Genomic DNA, 15,147 nt, shown 5'->3' on the forward strand with positions numbered 1-15,147 from the left:
GTTGAATCAGGTAACCACGGAAATGGACACCAGGATGGGCAACATGTTCACTGAGCTGAATGCCAAGTATGACACTCTTGCGAGCCACATAAGAAAGATTGATGTTCAGTTTGCTCAAACAGCTGAGAGTGTCAAGAGGCAAGAAGGGACGCTCCCTGGAAAAACTGATAAAAATCCTAGGACTGAGCACTGTAATGCAATAGAGCAGCCGTTCGCTGAGACTGTTCTAGGCGCAGAAGAGAACACAGAGCAGTCTACTAGCTCTGGAGTGACTGCTCCTAGTGAACCTACTGAGACTCCATCAGTGCGAGTCTATGTTCCAAAGGTTCCCTATCCAATTCCACCTAAACATCTGATGGATCCTATTAGTGCAGAGCAGCTGGCTGGGTTTAGGAAGATGGTAAGAAGCCTTCCTCAAAAGATCTCATTTGAACATGCTTGGGAGATTCAGCCATTGCATATGTTCTTCAAAAATTGCAGAGAATCTCAAGAGGAAATCAATGCACTCTTTACTGAAGCACTGACACCATCGCTGAAGGTACTGCCTAAGGTTGATGACTCTGGAAAGTTTATTTTTCCTTGTTTCATTGCTGGAGTAGAATTCAAGGAAGCTCTTTCTGATTTTGGGTATAGTGTGAACCTTGTCTCAAAAGCGATTGTAGACGAACTGGGCATTGTTGATGTTGAGCCTTCTCAGGTGAAGCTGGCCTTTGCAAACTCTTCCATAGCAGTCCCTTATGGAACCATTCGTAACCTTCCTGTCCAGGTTGGGGACTGTGTGCTCCATACCAAATTTCAAGTTGTTGAGATGAGGGACGATCATGAGATGCCTTTGATCTTTGGAAGATCATTTATGGCTATAGTGGGAGCAATCGTCGACATGCCTAATAAGAGAGTTTACTTCTCCAACATCAACAAGAAGGTTTTCTACAAGGCTGTCCCAACCAGATCACAAATCCGATACGCCTCCTTCATCTCAGTGGTTAGTGGAGAACAGCTGGAAATTGTTCCTAAGAAGGAGTTTTGTAAAAAGGGTGAGATCAAAGAAGTCCTGGATGGAGATCCTCACATTGATACCAAGAAACTCAGTGGGAATGTAAAGCTGAATGAAAAAGTCCAGAAGAAAAGGGTCAAGGGCGATCCTATGATGACTTTGATACCTCGCTTGTGTGATGAAAAATCCATTGAGTATGAGGTAAAGTGCAAGGGTATCTCTAAACCTTTCTCTAAAGTCAGAGTAATTCTCACACATGAGCTGCAAGAGAAAGGAGAAGCTGTTGTGAAAGGGTTATTGAGCAGAGTTTTGAAGCTGAACATGTCTGATTGTGGAGCTTGTTTTGGAACAAGCCCTCCTGCTCAACCCGACTGATCCCAGTCACCAAGTCAAGCTAGTGACTTAAACCAAGCGCTTGGTGGGAGGCAACCCACTGGTAAGTGTAAATATAATTTGGTTTTGTTTTTTTTGCTTATTTTTCGTTTTAGTTTATTAAGTCTCAGGTCAAAAAAAAAAATCCGAGATATTTCAAAATTCTGGGTTGCAGAAGGGAGCGACTGCTCCAGTTGGAGATCTTGCGATGGAACACCCTGAATTTTCGTGGAGCGTCCGCTCCACTCAGGTAAGTATCTCACACAAAAAAAAATGTTTATTCTTGTTTTCACCTTCTCTCTGATTTATTTTCACACCAGGGACGTTGTGACGTAAGTCGGGGGGAGGGTTTTCGTCGTTTACTAACTCGTTTCTTTCTTTTGTTCTTATTTTGAGTCAGTTTGAGTAAGTTTTTAGGATTGGGTCAGTCAAAAATTTATGAGAATTAGGACCTTATTCCGTGTTGATCACTAACCATCTCGTGCTTTAGTTATCTTATTCAGTGACCTTAGCAGTGGCGAAAGAAAACACATGTGGACCTGGAACACCCTGACATATCTCACTTGATTCTCCAGAAGTTCTCAGCCGATCAGGTTACATTGGGTAGACTTAACTACACCTAACTTGAACCTAATCTTGACTGAAATTCTTCTTGTTATGGGCATTAGATCAGGGAAACGAGAACACACTGAGGACTTTTTATCCTTTTTATCCATCTTGCTGATCCTGAGTGGCTAGCTCATCTTTAGCTAGTTCCCACCCTGCACCTTAGCCTTTATTCCACCCTCATACATTTGTTTTTCAGTGTCATATGTGCAGATATGTGCAAAAAGGTCGGAGAGGAAAGGATCAACGCAGCCTCTTACTCGTTACTACTGCAGAAATTCAGTCAGAAAGGAGAACAAGCAGATTAAGGGAGCAACCGCTCCATAGTCAATGAACTGCGCAAGAGCAGGGGTGGAGAACCAGAATGGTTGCAAAATCAGAACCGCCAGTGGCACTCAAAACCGCCAGTGGCACTCAGAACCATCATGTATTACCTCCTTCTTCGTCACATCACCATATCAGTATTCAAAAAAAAAATGAAAATAAGGTGATGGAGAAGGAGAAGAAATCAAAGAAACATGAGCTACTTGGGAGGTTGATCAAAAGAGTGGGTACCAAGAGGAAAGTGGAAAGCAGAACAATCAGTTGCCTGTTCGGTCGTCAAAACAGTTGCACCAGATAGAGCAAAAATGAGTAGAGGATGTGGACATCAATGGATCTATCCTCTCTTGCCATTTTGTGCGATATCTTGCATCCTCTACAATGAAATGGTAGCCCCTAAACACTTTTAACTCCACCATTAAATAGCATGTTTAACACCTAGCCCGTCTACCCTGAATAGTACATGTGATGAGAAGCTCACGCTACTCTTAAATGAATGTAGGGAGTTCTGTCTCGATAGTGTTGCTTTTTCAGGTTTGAGATGTAGAGTATGGAGCCAATTTTTGAACAGCAGTCAGTGGGGTTCCAGTAAGGGTGTGTTGTCCTGGTTTTACTACTTATATGGTTCAGAGATTTGTGGTTAAAGTATGGTTGCTGAGAATAGGAGAGTTCCCACACTTTCAAATTTTTCTCCATGTTCTTGATACTTGACATTGTTTGAGGACAAACAAGGATCTAAGTCTGGGGGAATTGATATATGGTGTTTTTAGCATCTTGTATATATGTTTTCTAATTGGTTTTCAAGTTATTATCGAGTCTTCCTAGTCCTTTTCGAGTCATTACAGGTCTGGAGTTGCATTGGATGGGAGATGCACCAATTGGAACAAAAGATGCAGAAAAGAATGCAATCTGAAGATTTTCACGCGGACTGTTCCCGATAGCGGAACAACCCGACTGATTGTTCCGGATAGAGCGGAGCAACCCAAGTGCATGTTCCCGCGGCAGAAAACTACAAGTCATTACGGGATTTACCCTAATTATCCCATCTTTTTCTCCCAGCCGCCGGTGGCTTTGATATATCATATTTTTCCCTTTCTTTTTACATTCTACGCTACTTTTTATACAAGGAACCAGACTTGAGCTTTTAGAGATTGGTGATTTGATACTTTGTAAAGGGAGAAGACTCCATCTCTCTCACCATAGAGAAGAACCCCCTGAACCCTTATTCTATTTTATCTACACATGTTTTATTCAGTCTCTGTCTCTGTGTTTTCTCTGTTCATGGCTGAGTAGTCAACTTGCTTAGTCTAGGGTGAACGACAGTGGACTGTTATATTTGAGTGATCCGAGTTCTAGACTTGCTCTTTATTGAACTTGAATAATTGTTTGACTCACACTTGCTTAACACCTGATCAAACCACCATAGGCTAGCATTCTAATTATCTGAATACTTTAATTAATCTGGTTACTTGTTTCTCACGAAACCCTCAAATCTTAAAACCTCCATATTATTTTAGTTAAGTATTTATCTCATAAAGATAAAGTGTAATCGTTGGTCTCCGTGGATTCGATCCTAAAGTGCTACATCGACATACCATTCGATTGTGGTAGTGTGCATATTAGGTTAATTGGTGTGCGTATACACGTAATATCATTCTCCAAAATTGAAATTTCAAATTTAACTTCAAAATTATTTTTATTTTACATTATGATCCTTATATATATCATAATTAATGTAAATCCTAAATAGCACATATATAAAAATATTACAACAATATTAATTAATAAAATCTTAAACAAATATAAAATTATAAATAAAAATACATAATTAAATATTAAACTACAAGAAAAATACCACATTATTCCATAAAATTATTTTTGTAATGCTCCATCTTCGGTTCACAAAATTTGTCTGGGCAACATTTTGGAGATTTTGGAGGTCCTCGAGCAAATTTACAAGACTATTAGTGTTGTTGTAATATTTAAATTTGTGTAATAATTATGTTTTCATGTTTTTTAGAAGTTCTTTTTACTAAATTTCTTGTGTAATATTCTTGTCGTCTAATTCTAATTTTAAATTATTATAAATCTTATTTCAAATTTTGTATTTTATTTTATGTGTAAAACTTGAATTTATAAAATCAAATTTGAATATTTATAAGATATAAATATTTTAAGGATTGAAACGATAAATGATAATTTATAATTTATTTTATTTTACCTAATAACATATGTTCATAAAAACATTATTTTTTAAAAATAGAATAATCCATTTATTTGTTATGTTTCGCATTTTTATTAATTTATTTATAAAAATTAAATTGAACAAAATAATATATATATATATTTTAACATGTTTCTTACTGGTCAAATTTTTTTATATAATTTTTAGTATAAATAGTTTAGGGTGTGTTAAAATTGTCATGTAATTGATTAGTATATTGTAAGATTGACAAAATAACCTTAAAAATCTATAATGAAAATATTATCAACGGTAAAATGTTCCATTATACTATAAAATAATATAAATATTTTATTTTTATCAAATATATATATGTATTTATTTTTTAAATTTTTTTTATAAATTATTATTATTTTTTTATGATATAATTTACGTAATGGACATCCCCTTTCTACCTATTCCATTTGGAGGGGTTGCCATGGACCTAGTCTATGTTGGGGTCAAAATCGGTCACGACGGAATCGATGTCCGGAAGTCCTCAGAAAAACCGAATCTCGGTCAAAACTTCAAAAGCCGAGAAAACGAACAGCCGAAACGGATCGCCCGGCGAGCTCGGCCGCGACACGAGCCAGCTCGCCCGGTGATCACGACCGTGTTGCCGGTCGAGTCGCCGGTGAGCTCGGCCGTGACACGGGGCAGCTCGCCCGGCGAGCACGACCGTGTTGCCGGTCGGCTCGCCGGCGAGCTCGATCGTACCGCGGATCAGTTCGCCCGGCGAGCATGGCCAATTCTCCATGGACTATTCCGAACCCGGTCCTATCCCATAACCATGCATCTTCGTCCGAAGTTTCCGTAACTCAGGGTCCGTGGATACGACACCAATGTTCCGTCTAAAAAAGATCGTCGAAAGTCTTCAGGAAGTTGGGAAGGTTATGTCTCTCGAACTGTTTCTATTCTTCGTAGTAAAGCAGGTTACAGTTAACTTAACACCAACTGCCTCGGCTATGCAAAGAAACAGGGTTCCGTTGGAAGAACCATGCCTATACCAACGGCTACTTCGCGAGTAAAATCGTAAAAACGCTTAAGTCTCGATACGGCCCAAAGAGGGTCCGAATTGCAGACACCGGCCCATCTATGGTCCCAAAAGACTTGAGCCCAAAGACTGGTATGACGGTTTATCTAATCCGCGGGAAGAGATAAATGTCAAATTTCCGAAGATAATCAAGAAGAAGAAGGAAATATGGAAAAGCCAGCTTCGCGACAAATCCGGCCCAAAAAAGAGGTGAACCGACCTAAGGAGGAGTATATAAGGAGGACCTAGGACGAAGAGAGATGGAGAGCATTATAAGAGCAAACTTAATACTTAGAGCAATTTAGGCTTTTTCCGTTTTTACTATCGAGCTGCGACTCGACTAGGTTAGAACTTATGTGGCTAGACTAGCGAACATACCGAAAGCTCTCGTGGCCTAGAATCTTACCTGTTGTTCACGCTCAAACGTGAATTAGGAAATAAGACCTCTTTGTTCTCTTTTCGCTCTTTTACGATTTATTACTTTCGAATTTTTCATATTGATTGTGTTGTGCGTGGCCCAACAGATAACCGGGACCCTCAGGGAAGGCTAGGTTAACTTGGCTTTCCTTCGATTAACAAAACTCGACGGTGTGAATTTTGGTTCCCACGGTCTACTTTCATTAAATAACCGAAAGTAGAGGATATATCAGATGTCGATCATTTGAGTGGGATAAAATTAGGATTATCATTGATTTAATATTTAATTTATAATGCTTTTATAAATTAAAATGTATTGTAAAATTTAAGATTGGGCAAAAAAACTCGATCGAACCGAATCCGATCCAAAAAGTAGCACCGAATCCGAACCAAAACTGTTTAAATATTCGAACGGATTCAAAATTTTGGTATCTAAAAAATATAAATCGAACCTAACCCAAAGAAAAGTATTCGGGTAGCCGAATGTATCCGAAATAGATTTAGACACCTAAATATATTAATTATTTTAGATTTAATATATTAAAAATATCCAAAATATATATAAGATATTTTTAAGTTGTCCAAAATAATTGAAAATCTAGACTAATAGTAAAACATAAATGTTTAAAATAACTAAACAATATTCAGAACACCAAAAATACTTGAAATATCTATTGATTCTCTATCTAAATATTCAAGTCAAACTAATTTATATGTTAAGTTTAGGATTTTGGCATATGTTATTCAAATTTATACGTAATATATTATTTTATTATATATTTTAAGAAATTTAAAATATATAATAAATTAAAATTTTTTAAATAGTTTAATTAGGTTATCCAAACCCGAACCGAACCTGCAAAGATATTAGCCGAAATTTATAAAAATCCAAATAGGGCTGTAATTTTTAGTCTCGAAAAATTCAAAACCCAAATAAACCCAAATCGAACCCAAAATCCCACCCCTAGTAAAATCACATCTGCCCTTTTCTGCAAACCTCCCTTTTTCTTAACCACTTAGAACCATCGCCTTTGACTTGTCTTTTCCTTCCCATGCTACAAATCTTTTCTAAATTTTGAATCAATAGACACTTTATTTTTATGTTTTTCATTTTTCAAAATTACATATATCGATTATACAATTTTTTAAGAAAATTATTAAAATTTACAAAGTAAATATAATTAAAATATCAATCACATTTTAGTTTAATTTGAACCAAAATAAATTGTCGTATAGTTCAGAAAATAGATATACCCAAAAGTAAATAACTGAGCTGGTGAAAATTATTATATCCAAAATCATATGCATAATTAAGATAATAACATAATTATATTTAGTACAATCTTTTATTTACATTTTACATATAAATTATAATTTTAATTTAAAGACAAGAAATTACTCACTCCGTTTCAGATTACTTGTCGTTGTAGAGTAAATTTTTTGTTTCAAAATAAGTGTCGTATTATAATTTAAATGCAAAATTTATTGATTTTATATTTTAATCTATTTTTCAATTGGTTGAAACGCTACAAGAAAACATCGGTATTCTGACGGACATTCCGACGGAAAATGAAATCCTCGGAATTTCCTCGGAATATACCGACGGAATTCCGGGGAAACATCAATCCGTCGGAATATTCCGAGGACTTTTTTCGTCGGTATGTCGTCGGAATAACGCTATTCCGACGACATACCGACGAAAAAAGTCCTCGGAAATAACTCCTCGGAAATTCATCTTTCCTCGGAAATCCCTCGGAAATTTCCGACGGAATTCCGAGGAAATGAATTTCCTCGGAATATACCGACGGAATTCCGGGGAAACATCAATCCGTCGGAATATTCCGAGGACTTTTTTCGTCGGTATGTCGTCGGAATAACGCTATTCCGACGACATACCGACGAAAAAAGTCCTCGGAAATAACTCCTCGGAAATTCATCTTTCCTCGGAAATCCCTCGGAAATTTCCGACGGAATTCCGAGGAAATGAATTTCCTCGGAATATACCGACGGAATTCCGGGGAAACATCAATCCGTCGGAATATTCCGAGGACTTTTTTCGTCGGTATGTCGTCGGAATAACGCTATTCCGACGACATACCGACGAAAAAAGTCCTCGGAAATAACTCCTCGGAAATTCATCTTTCCTCGGAAATCCCTCGGAAATTTCCGACGGAATTCCGAGGAAATGAATTTCCTCGGAATATACCGACGGAATTCCGGGGAAACATCAATCCGTCGGAATATTCCGAGGACTTTTTTCGTCGGTATGTCGTCGGAATAACGCTATTCCGACGACATACCGACGAAAAAAGTCCTCGGAAATAACTCCTCGGAAATTCATCTTTCCTCGGAAATCCCTCGGAAATTTCCGACGGAATTCCGAGGAAATGAATTTCCTCGGAATATACCGACGGAATTCCGGGGAAACATCAATCCGTCGGAATATTCCGAGGACTTTTTTCGTCGGTATGTCGTCGGAATAACGCTATTCCGACGACATACCGACGAAAAAAGTCCTCGGAAATAACTCCTCGGAAATTCATCTTTCCTCGGAAATCCCTCGGAAATTTCCGACGGAATTCCGAGGAAATGAATTTCCTCGGAATATACCGACGGAATTCCGGGGAAACATCAATCCGTCGGAATATTCCGAGGACTTTTTTCGTCGGTATGTCGTCGGAATAACGCTATTCCGACGACATACCGACGAAAAAAGTCCTCGGAAATAACTCCTCGGAAATTCATCTTTCCTCGGAAATCCCTCGGAAATTTCCGACGGAATTCCGAGGAAATGAATTTCCTCGGAATATACCGACGGAATTCCGGGGAAACATCAATCCGTCGGAATATTCCGAGGACTTTTTTCGTCGGTATGTCGTCGGAATAACGCTATTCCGACGACATACCGACGAAAAAAGTCCTCGGAAATAACTCCTCGGAAATTCATCTTTCCTCGGAAATCCCTCGGAAATTTCCGACGGAATTCCGAGGAAATGAATTTCCTCGGAATATACCGACGGAATTCCGGGGAAACATCAATCCGTCGGAATATTCCGAGGACTTTTTTCGTCGGTATGTCGTCGGAATAACGCTATTCCGACGACATACCGACGAAAAAAGTCCTCGGAAATAACTCCTCGGAAATTCATCTTTCCTCGGAAATCCCTCGGAAATTTCCGACGGAATTCCGAGGAAATGAATTTCCTCGGAATATTCCGAGGACTTTTTTCGTCGGTATGTCGTCGGAATAGCGTTATTCCGACGACATACCGACGATTTGTTCCCTTAGTATGCTGCTGTTTTCTTGTAGTGAAATGTGGTTATGTGTATTGATATTGATGTTTTTATCTAGTAAATATACAAAATTAAATATTTTCTTAATCTGTGTGCCGAAGTCTAAAACGACGAGTAATCTGAAACGGAGGGAGTAGTTATTTGCCTCGGATCTGGGATGTTGATTTATATCGTGGGAATTAAAGCTTTGTGGTTTAATTATTTGGCTCAGAGCTGAGGTTTTTCTGGTTTCGGTGCTATTAAGGAAATCAGGTGTCTGTGGCCTTCAGTAAGAGTAGAGGAGAATGCCTCTGGTGGTTGGTGCAATAATGGCTGGTGATTCGATAGGCGTTGGTTCGTCGGCATCAGTGTCTTAGGGCAACCTATATTGTTGTCTACTGCAATTTTCGGAAACACATAGGTGTCTGTGTTTGGCACCGATCATTATATTTTTATGGATAGGTAATTTTATGGAGGTAAGTTTGAGCAAGCCTGTTTCTACCAGCTCATGAATTATATTATCAACACCACTTCTTTACCGAGTATCCTCATCTTGTGCGTCACTGCTCTTGGAAATTCCGTTCAATTCTTTCTACACTTTCTCGCCTTCTACTGTTTTAGTAGTCTTGTTTTTCATTCTATCATTTGTTGTCATGATTATAATTTTAATTTCTTTTCATGTTACTTGTATTGCTCTGTAAGTTTTGTTAAAATTTTAAAAATGATAATACAATCTTAGTTTAAAAAAAAATATTGGTGGGAATTTGTCTAGACGAGAAGTCGATAACAAATAAAAATAAATTAACACCATCGTTGGGAGTACATGAGTGGCACGATCTTTATCTTTACAATTTTCCTGCTTTAACTTTTTCGCGCTATCACATAGCTTTACTAAATTTAATAACCTCAATTCCCTTACATATAAACATGACATTATATTTTATATAAAAAGTTCAACAGTATTAGAATCTTGTAGTAATTTACAGAAGGTTAATATTTTAAGCGCTAACTACTGAACTGAACCTGCATATAAAACATGTTTTTATTATCTACTTGCTAGACACTGCAAATGCACATCAACCACAAAACACACAGAATGTGTCGAATCCCCAAAGATTAGCTACACAGTATGACTTCAGTTCAGATCAAGCTAGAAGACACAAAAACATAAGTGTACTGGAGTTTGTATCCCTTTAGGTGATCAATCAAATAGAAAATATTACAGATTTTTTTTTTTGATTTTTTTTCTCAATCCCCAGGTGATCAATCAAATAGAAAATATTACAGAAATTTTTTTTGATTTTTTTCTCGATCCCCGTAAAACTTCTAAGCAGGGGCGAAGCTAGACCATTTAATTCATGGGTGCACCTTTGGTAATAAAAATAAAAAGTGCATATAAAAGGGATCGAACGTGGGAAAGTATGGGTGGACAAACTACTTTTTACCATATGAACTGACAAAATGAACCAATTGAGTTATGTAAAGAGCACGGTTTGGTTTGGATTAGTTTAACTTCGGTTGGTTTAGTTTGGATCGGTTCGGTTTGGGTTTTTTGCTCACCCCTAGTGGATACACCCAAAAGCCTATAATTTGTCATATACCCTTATTTTTTAAAATATTTTTATGACAATAATACCCTTATCTCTATCTTTCTCTTCTCTCTTTTCTGTGTTCTAATCTCTTTATCTCTCGTACATGTTCTTCAAATCATCTTCTAATTCAACACAAATCTTTATTTTTTTATTCTGATTCTTTTGGCACCCATAATGCTAATCTTATTATCTCACCCCAATTCCAATGTTTCCAATTTTGAATCACAATCAACTTTTAGATAATGTATACCTTAGTAGGTATTAATGCTATTAATTAGATTTTAATGGATTCTTAATCGATACATGGAGTGTTAGCTGTTACAAATAGATTTGGAGCTATTTGATAGATAACTAATTAATTGTTAATAGTTTCATTAACTGATATATGATTTGTTAGTCGATACATTTGTTTGATACATAGATTGTTAGATGATACTGAAATTATTAGTTGAAATGTTAGTTGGTATGTAGATTGTTACCTGCTATGTAAATATTTAGCAGATAGATCTAGAGTTACATGTTTTCGATAAAGCATGAGGGTATTTTCGTCCGCACAGTGTCAAAATGTTACTCCTTTTTGGGTTATCCATAATCATGTGCATTCAGCTAATTTGGACCTTAATTGGGTATATTCAACACATTGTCCCTAAAGGAAATTGTGCACATTAGCTACAAATACATATACATAATCAAATCCCCTATATATTAATCTTCGAGTATTACAACATATTTTCGTAGCCGCGTGTCATCACGAGAATGATTTTTAGAATTGTTAGAAAAATAAGTTGGTCCATATAAACATATACTATGCTTTTTATTAAACTAACTATCAAATTAATTAATAGTGTACAAAAAAAATATATTTTTTCTTTTCTTAAATAAAAGCTAAGAAATTACCTAATATGGTTAACATATATATGACAATTAACGATTATGAATAATACATATTTGATTAAAAAAAATCTAAGCTCTCTCTCTTTTTTTGTTTAGTTTTATACTATTAAAAGAAATTAAACAATCACATTAAGCATATAACAAAAACAATTAGATTTTTTCTTATATGTTATATTTTGAATTTTTAAGAATGACTATAAATTACTAAAAATTGTAAAAGTCTCACACTAAAAATTTTGTGATCAATGGTTTAACTTTTTTTTTTGTTCAAACAAGATACAAATGATCATATATCATAGGGGTGGGCGTTCGGATACACGTTCGGGTTTGTATCAGATATTTCAATATAAAAGTATAGAACCCCTTAGGGTATTTCTACACTTCAAGTCGGGTTTGGATATTTCATGTTCGGGTTCGGATATTTTGGGTCGGGTTCAGATATTTACATTTTGAATAAATTTAAGTTTTTTGTATTTTAAATATATTTTAACTTAACTGTTTTTTTTTTAATTTTCAAAAGATTATACTATTAATAGGTTTGGAGATAAAAATTTAAAAATAGAAAGACACTAATTTAGTTGTTGTTTTGAAATTTTAGATGCAACTTTTGTTAATGCAAGAAAGAATAACTTGATATGTTTTTAATTGAGCAGAAAATGATTTTCTCCATAATTATATGTATATTATCTAATTTTGAGAAATAAGAGTCATTAATATAAATATTTTGAATAAAATGAGAGAAATAAATTAGAAATATAGAATTAAGTATACTTATGTTTGGTTATCTTCGGATATCCATTCGGGTTCAGATATTACCCGTTCGGATTCAAATATTACTCAAAATGCATTAGAACATGTTTTCGTAATTACGTGTCACCACGAGGATAATTCTCAGAATCCTTAGAAAATAAGTTGGTCCATATAAATATATATTATAGTTTTTATTAAACTAACTATCAAATTGATTAGTAGTGTACAAAAATATTTTTTTATTTCTTTAAATAAATGCTACAGAATTACCTAATATGATTAACATATATGTGATAATTAATGATTATGAACAATACATATTTGATAACAATTTTGTATCATATCTCGTTTCTGCTAAATTTTATATTATTAAAAGAAATTAAAAAATCACATTAAGCATATAATAAAAATAATTAAATTTTTTTTATATGTTATATTTTGATTTTTTTTAAGCGGCATTAAATTACTAAAAATGATACAAGTCTCACATTAAAAATTTTGTGATAAACGTTTAACTTTTTTTTATTCAAGCAAGATACAAATGATCATAAATCATATGAATATGAAGTCTGATTAATAGATATTCATATTATATATATATATATATTGAAATCATTTAAAATAAATTAGACACTATATAAAAATATGTTAATTTCAAAATTTGCAGTGACAAATTTATTGAGATCATAGTATTTTAATTTTAAAATTTATATTGAAAAATCACAAATTAATTTTTTTGTGATTAACGGTTTAAATTTTTGTTCCTAAAAAATATACAAATGTTAATAAAATCATATGAGTTGGAACTGTCAATAATAAATATTTATATTAATATATACTATATGCATCTATATCAATATCACTAAATTTTATATACCGTATAAAGTAAATAAAATGATTGTTTTTATATATTTACCAAAAACATGATTGTAAATTAACAAAAGATATTGGTTTTGATTTATGTGCTTACTCTAATGTATATATTTTTATGTATACAGATTATTTTTTAAATAAGTGGGTTTGAATATGTTATTTGATCCTAACAATCGCAGAAATATACTTCTTTAAATCGAAGTAATTTTTAATAATGGAAGCACTTTATTTTTATTTCGTTCATATTAAATAATTTAGTCTTGATTTTTATTTCTAAAAAGCTTTTAATGAAATATCATGACAAGACTTCAATCACCTCTTGAGTTTGTTCGAAAAATGAGAAATTTGATCACTTGTCTAATATTTGTTTCTCCCTAATATACTATCTAGCTATTATCATTGTAAGAATGAGAGATTTGAACTATTTATTATAATTTTTATCATTTAATAAATCAAATAGTTATTAGTTTATACATAGTTTACATATAATAGAATGATAAAGTATTATATATATATATATATATATATATATTACCGGTATACTCTTAAATAACTAAATATCAAAAGCATAGGTTAATAAAATAAATATTTTGTTTTGTTATTCTAGGATTAGATGATTTTTAGACTGAACTGGTGAATAAATACTAGACAACCATTTATATTTCGAGTCTGCACTTATATTGTATAACAGTTTGATATATTAGATTTGACCACTAACCTGTAAATAGAGTTTCCCGGTGATTTTTTCTTCAAAAATTTTATTCTTAGATATGTATCTGGAGTGAAAGTAATTTTTACACATGTCCATCTTCTTAAATTGACACTTATGTAATTCACCGAATTCATAGAAGAAGTTAAAAAAAAAACTTAATTTGTATCAATAAAACAGAAACGAAAACGAAAACACAATTTTATAGAAGTAGAAAATGAAATCACTTATGGAGAGTCAATAGTAAACAAATCGAAAACAGAAAACCTAATCTCCCTTCGTCATTCTACAATCGATGTTGCCTATCAGGTTTTGGTGATTTGTGTCAGCCGCAAAACTTAATTTTCTTTTGTGCATATGAAGTCTTAAAAATAATTAAGATGAGCTGCAATACGTTAATTCTCCAACAACGATGATACATTAAGAAACCAACATTTGTATTCGTCATTTTACAATCGATAAAGACTGTAGTTTTGTAAAATGTTAAAATCATTTTATGAACAAACATTAGTTTAAAAACTCACTCGGCGCATGTGCGCGGGTTATCATCTAGTTATTAATATATTGCAGATTACAGGAAATCCAGGTTTCAAGTCCCGTAGAGAGCGGTTTATTAAACAATTATGCAGACTACGGAAGAAATGCTTACAAGGGATCTTCAACTTGGTGCAAGTAAATCTGGTCAGACGTGGATCTTCAGGACGGCTCAGGTGATGCAGTTAGACGTAGGTCTTCATAAGGCATGTAGTATTGTCGGTTGTCGAATCGTGTATGTAATCTTTCTCATATCATAATTGTAAGATCATAATAAATCAACCTTAAAAAAACTTTATTAATATATTTAATACCATTATATATAAACTGATTTAGAAAGTTTATAATCTTTTCGTAACTATCTTATAGTCAGGTTATGAAACTTGATATTTTGTGATATATCATAAAATTCCATACAGAGCCTTTATATATTTGATGATATTTTTTGTAAAATCTTACGCCATAAAATTTTATGAACATTTTTATAATTTGGTTTGTGAACGTTTATTAATTTGTTTTAAAAGTTAACAACCTTATGAAATCATATGTACTGTATTT

Source organism: Brassica oleracea, chromosome C9, assembly GCF_000695525.1.
Source record: "Brassica oleracea var. oleracea cultivar TO1000 chromosome C9, BOL, whole genome shotgun sequence".
Lineage (NCBI taxonomy): Eukaryota > Viridiplantae > Streptophyta > Magnoliopsida > Brassicales > Brassicaceae > Brassica > Brassica oleracea.